This window comes from Malania oleifera, chromosome 10 (genome assembly GCF_029873635.1).
Source record: "Malania oleifera isolate guangnan ecotype guangnan chromosome 10, ASM2987363v1, whole genome shotgun sequence".
In the NCBI taxonomy this organism is placed as follows: Eukaryota; Viridiplantae; Streptophyta; class Magnoliopsida; order Santalales; family Ximeniaceae; genus Malania; species Malania oleifera.
The window spans coordinates 3,206,342-3,213,751 of NC_080426.1; positions in this window are offsets into that span (position 1 = coordinate 3,206,342).

The window sequence follows — 7,410 nt, forward strand, 5'->3', positions numbered from 1 at the left end:
TCGGCCCGTACGCTGGCAAATCATTTCCCTAACTCGGCCCATACGCCGGCAAATCATATACATAGCTCGGCCCGTACGCCGAAAAATATATCAAAATCTCAGCCCCGTACACCAATTTTCCATTATAAAAATTCGTATCATTAACACATTCCCAAAAACAGTATTTCATATTAATTTCTACTCATGCCACACTAAACAAGTTTTTTTGTATATTTAACATATCATCACTTTCAATAGCATTTTCCCAAATATAAATCATATATAAATATATTTATTTTCCTAAAATCAAATGCTATAACAATATACATATTTTTCATTAAATACTAGCTTAGTTTATCCTCTTACTTGATTCTTGAAAAGCTCTTAAGAAAATATGTCCTGCACCAGTAGGGTTCCCTACTCAACACCTTGAAAACAACATTCCCCATAACTAAAGTTTAGTATTTCTATGCGTATAACACTTTCTACAACTGCCAAATAACCAAATACAGAATAGAAAGGCTTACCCTGAATTTGGGATGGTTTCCAACTCAATCCCACCAACGATCCGCTCCAGAAGATTTGCAGAGAACTTTCCCAGGAGCGTCGTGGTGGCTTCAAATGGTTGAATCGGTGAAAATTTGGCCCGAAATTGAAGAGAGAAGGAGAGGGAACCGAATGGGAGAGAAAAAGAGGGTTATACGCTGAATTTCTATAAAAAATCCGAGTTTTTCACTATTTATAAGGATGGATTCGTCAACGAGCCACGTCATCTCTTCGACGAGTCCTTTAATAATTTCATCCACGAAACCCACTCCTCGTCGAGGAAATTCATACTGCCCAGAACCCCTCTCAGTATTTCCTCGTCGACGAGACACGTCACCTCGTCGACGAACCCAATTATAATTTCGTCGACGAACATGACCTACTGCCTCCTTCTTTTCTTGTTTCCATTTTCCACCTTCTTAATCATTATTTAAATACTATTATTCTTCGGGTCATTACATGTAGTCCTTTACAGAACGATGTAATACTGTATGAAATATGTATTGTATTCCTTAATAGGACGTTGTATTACTATATAAAATTTGTACTGTATAAAATCTTATCTCTGTGTCTATATATATTTCTCCATAAAAACAAACAAATTTATTTATACATACATTCAAACTCATGCCACACATCTTGAGTGATACTTTATACTATACTTTTCTTTTGAAAATAATGCTATGACTATCTTTAGGGTTTTACTCAACCCAATAACCCAACTACCTCAAAACATATATGTTTGTTTATCAATTCCAAAGTTCCCATTTTCACAAATCAGTATACTCAGAAAAACATCTATATTACTCAAAAATCACATATTATAACTTACTCAGTAAAATTTCTAAAAATATCTGACGTAACCTATTCCCCTTACCTGTTTCCTAGAGCTATGCCTACAAGGATCCCAAAACTATGCCTATAGTGCTTGCACAAACCATGTATCCATATATCCTAACTCAATCAGTTCAACCCTAGAATATTTATCATTTTAACATCTCCAAGGTGTAATGACCCGAAGAATAATGGTATTTAAATAATAAAGACGGAGGGAAATGGAAATAGAAACAGAAACAGAAACAGAAGGGGGCAGCAGAGTGTTCGTCGACGACGTTGCACTTTGGGCTCGTCGACGAGGGTGTCCTTCTTGACCTCACTGATGAGGTGACGTGGGTCGTCGACGAGGGCCAGTGTATAAATAGTGTTAAACGAGGATTTTTACGCAGAAATTTAGTGGGGCTCCCTTTCTCTCTTCTCTCTCTATGGTTCCTGCTCCCTCTCTCCTCGATTTCGGCCCCATCGACTGCCGAATCGATGATCTGAGGCCACCACGACGCTCCTGGGGAAGTTTTTCCTAAGTTTGCCAGAGGGAATCGTTGGTGGGACGAAGTTAGATTTCATCCCAGATTCAGGGTAAGGTATTTTTGTCAAAATTTGGCTTTTCAGTAGTTATAGAAAATGTAGTAGGCAAAGAAATAGTAATATTTTATTCTGACAAATATTGTGTTCAAGGTACTAAGTGGGGAGCCCTACGAGTTTAAGGCCCGTACAGTAGGGGATTTTAGCAGGAATGAGGTAAGGGAAATATGCTATGCTAGACAATTTTTGTATGATTTCAGAACAAATTGCATACTTTTACTAGACTATAATTTAGAGTAAAAATTTATATAGTTTATCAATTATGTTTAAGATGTTTAAAACTACTGTGTGGCATGAGAATGTGAATACGATACAGGAACATGTTTTATAGTATTTTCAGGATTATGTTTTGCAGAATATACAGACAGAGAACATGTTTTACAGTATTTTCAGGATTATGTTTTGCAGAATATACAAAAAGAGAACATGTTTTACAATATTTTCAGGGTTATGTTTTACAAAATATATAGATAGAAAACATATTTCCAGAATAGCATGATTATACAATTTTACAGTACCATGACATTCAGATTTATAGTTTATTTCATAAATATAGTTGATACAGACACAGTTTATTATAGCGTCATGGTTAATACATTTATTACAATGGTAAAAGAGATAGATTTTATATAGAAACGTACTATATAGTATTAGACCCTGATGGACCATTATAGATACAGTTTACAGAGCACGGTATCGTAGCTATATACAGTTCAGAGTGCAACCACATATGCAGATAATACATGGTAGATAAGTCGATTGTGCCTATGTTGTGGACAGGCTCCCCAACAGATATGGGTTGAGGAGGGCCGATTTGACTGACAGAGTATAGTGGTTTATCCTAATAGGCCAGCCAGTGATAAATCCCGCCTACGGACCGCATAACCCTATCAAAAGGGGTTAAATCATGACATACAGCTTTCCATCCAGGGAAGTTTTTCAGTTATTATTATGTATATACAGTTTTACAGAAACAGAGAATATATTTATGTACATTCGAAGTATTATGAGTAAAAACCTAAAATATAGATATGTTAAGCAACATGGATATAGGTGGTGGTTTATATTATTTGTACCGTATTTACAGATTCAGCTATACATGATTATATAGAATCAGACTTTTATAGAATTGTAACTTATTTGACACACACTAGCAATAGCATGTTTCGTCTTACTGAACGTTGTGTCATCCCAATAAATTTACATTTTTCAGGTGATCCAGTTAGGCGAGTAAATCAGGCTCGCAGATAGAAGGGGGTTACAGTGCAAGCCTGTCAGTAGGGTGAGTCTTTTGGGGAAGGGAGTACTTTTGTATAGTCCTAGTTCAGTTGTATATGTATATGTTAAGAGCATTTTAGCACTCTGGTATTGTGTATTTGTGATTATGATTATATGAACTCAACTTCTCACTGCTTAGGTTGATGGTTAAATTTAAACTAAAAGGTATCAGGGCAGTGTAAATTACAGTATCGTATCTATGTAATTTTAAAAAAAAATTTAAAATTTAGCAGGTCGTTACACAAGACCCACATATTCCAATAATTAATTAAACATGAAAAATAACTTCCTTACCCTAGTTTTGGAGTGGTGCCTGGGGCTTGAATAGTGAAATTGCTTCGGTTAAATAGCAAAGAATCATAGCAGGGATCTCGAAATGATGTTTATTAGCTTATTCGGGCTTGTTTCGGGAGGAAAATTGAAGAGAGAGAGTGGTGGTCACAACCCTAAGAGAGAGAGAGAGAAGAGAGTATAATTTTTCTAACACAAATGAACTTAAAGCCTTTATATAGGCTTGCTGGCAAGGGAAACCATTAACAGTTTCCCTAAAATTGTCGGCGGTTTGGCCTTTTAACCAAACAATTTATATTGTTTTACCTTTACTTGGCTTCAGTAACTCAAAATTGTCGACGATTTTCCTAAACTTGACGAAACTGTCGATGATTTGGCACTTAAAATGCTCTCGGTTTTTATAACCATCGATGTTTTTATGAGATGGCCACAAACCGTCGACGGATTGGACCTGTGCCAAACTAACTCCTTTCTTTTCTTTATTACAGTTTGGACCTGTGCCAAACCAACTCCTTTCTGTTCTTTATTATTTCATTAATTACTATTTTCCGGGTCTCTACAGGTAATACCACAAAAGGTAAATTTAATTGCTTTCAAACATAATAATTTACCAAATAGCCTTTTTCCTAAAAACCCTAAATTAAAGCCTAAAAGGATAAATATGAAAACTAACAGTAGACCTCACAAAATGATACTAACATTTTTTTTCATTGCTCTAACTTTTATTTTATTGTCAACTAACATTTATTTAATTACTTGCTAACATTTATTTTCCCTGCGTACTAACATTTACATTTCTTGCACCCTAACTTTTATTTATGCACACACAATTTGCACATGTCATTTACACACATTTATGCACCCACATTCGTGCACACACGCACACTCATTCACACGCCGACTCTTGTACACACATGTACAAACCAGTCTTTACACACATTCATACATACATTAACACTCACAATCATACACAGTTTACATGCCAACATGCCTATATACATGCATTCGTGTCCACACACACATCATCATCCATTCATGCATGTGCCTACCCATCACATATCATGCATGTATGCATGCTTGTTCTTGTCCATGCACACGTACACGCATGCATTGCATCATCATCTGTGACATCATCTATTCATGCATCACATCATTTTACGTGTCGTTATTCATTCATGCATGCGTGCACATGCATGCCCATTCACACGTCATCCATACATACATTACATCATTATCTGTGTCATTATTCATTCATGCGTGCATGCATATGCACGCCCATTCACACGTCATCCCGCCCATTCACACGTCATCCCTACATACATTACATCGTTATTTATGCCATTGTTCATTCACGCATGCATGCACATGCATGCCCGTTCACACACCATGTGTGTCATTGTTCATTCATGCATGCATATGCATGCATGCTCATTCACACACCATGCATGCATGTTCGTTCTCATCCATGCATTCACATATTCATGCATTATGTCATTATCCAGGTCATTATTCATTCATGCATGCATGCATATGTGTGCCCATTCACACGCCATATATGCATATTCGTTCTCATCCATGCATACACATATTCATGCATTATGTTATTATCTAGGTTATTATTCATTCATGCATGCATGCATATGTGTGCCCATTCACACGCCATACATGCATGTTCGTTCTCATCCATGCATACACATATTCATGCATTATGTCATTACCCAGGTCATTATTCATTCATGCATGCATGCATATGCGTGCCCATTTACACGTCATACATGCACATTCATTCTTATCCAAGTGTACACATAGTCATGCATTCATGCTTATACAAGCATCATGCATCATTCTTGCACCCTAACATATACCTGAACACACACAATCCACGCGAAAGGCAACGCATGTTGACTATGGTCTCGACCAAGACCTTAAAATGGTTTTCTCCTAGGTTGGTCAATGTTTGACCGGTTCACCCCTCCCGAACCGGTTGGGACCGGCTTTCTTCATTTATTTATTTAGTATCATTTCAATGTTTGAAAAGTTCACAAAAATTCACAAAAAATGTCAAAAAAATCACAAAATTTTTAGAATACTCCAAAAAATATTTTCAGACTTTGACATCTATGGTTTTTTTCTTAATTTTATTTGCGTTATTTTGAAGTTCGGGAAAAATATTGAAAAAATCAAAAAAATCACAAAAAAAAAAAAAAATTGTTTTCACACTTCAAAAAATAACAAAAATATTTTTAGGCCTAGAAAATCATTTCCATCCCGAACAAATTCCAAAAACCTCCCGGAATATTACTTTTCACTTAGAAAATTCTATAAAGATTTCAAAACCCCAGGAGTGTATTTTTGTAAACTATTTTCTTGATTTTCCATCTCGATGATTGCAATGGGAGGTATTGAACTCTTCGGAGTATGGTTTGCCTCAGTTTTGAGGGCATATCTATATAGTATTCATTTTATGCATTTTCTTTGATTTTGAGAGGGAGTAATTTTCTAAGGCTTATTAAATTTATTTTGAGATAATTTTCTATTAATTTGGTACCGTTCATTAGAACGGGCGCATAGGGGGCACCAATACCTTCCCCTCGCGTAACCGTACTCCCGAGCCCGATTTTGGTAACGCAGACCGATTCTACCTTTAATTTGGTAGTAATCAAGTGTTCTAACCACACTCTAAAAGGTTAGTGGCGACTTCATTACACATTGTTTTTTCACAAAAATATTCCTTTTCAAAATATACATCCATTTTTTTCCAACTCGTAGCTGCACCCGTGCCAGCGGTCTGGCGGGTTCGGGACGTCACGACAAAGCTTATCAAATAAGGGTTACAAAATAATAATTAAATACTAACCTTATGTGTACAAAAGACTTGTACTATAACTAAAACACTTCTTTAGCAATCCTCCAGAGGAAAATCCTCCAAAATCTCCCAATCTACTAATCTCTGATTCAAACTCCATGACTTACGCCGAATAAAACCATTGACGGTTTCAGCAAATCGTCTCTCAAACCGTCAATCAATCCATCGCAGGTTTGATCCTACAACTAGCCTCCTTATTCTTTGCATCATTATGCTTTCCCTAGTACATGCATTGCACTTAAATATGAGCCAAATCTCCAACAACAAAGCCGAAACGTGCTGGTTATTAAAGCTTATGTCAACACCTGAATGATTATGTGTGAGCAGTAATACTTTATTTCCCTTAAGCAGTCATAGTTCAAGTCTGAGACCACTACTGACTTTAGAGTAAAGATTATTGTTTACTAAGTGAAGGTTCAATGCAGAGCACACCTTCATTATGTATAATTATTCATCTTTAATTGTTAAACTCTCTACATGCATGGTACGTACATACATAATATTAAAATGAGGGGGGGGGGAATTGTTAGTGTATTTTAATATTATTGTGTTATTTATTATCTTTGAAAAGAGCATGTACCTTGGATTGGATTATGTATCTACATTTAATTAGACCATTAATTTATGTATTTCATAAATGCATAGGATTAATTATATGAATGTGCCTTAAATCTTGATGTGTGTCTATTTAATATATACACACATCTTATTTATTAAATACATCGAGAATGAAGGGTCATTTTGTGCCTATAAATAGACTCTTGAGGCATTAGCACAACACATCAATCTCTTCTCTTCATTCTTATCATATCATCCTTCTTTTGAGTCTAGATAGTTTGATAAGCAGAGAAATGTATTTTTAGTGGAGCTTTGGACTCCCCCGTTTGTGCAGAATTGGAGAGGGTCATACGATTCAGATCGGGCTAGTATATCCTGGGAGAAAAATTCTTGAGGATTTCTACTGCATTGGTTCATGGGTTAAGCCAAAAACCGGAGAAGGTTTGAATCTCCTTAAAGAAAGCGAGATATTC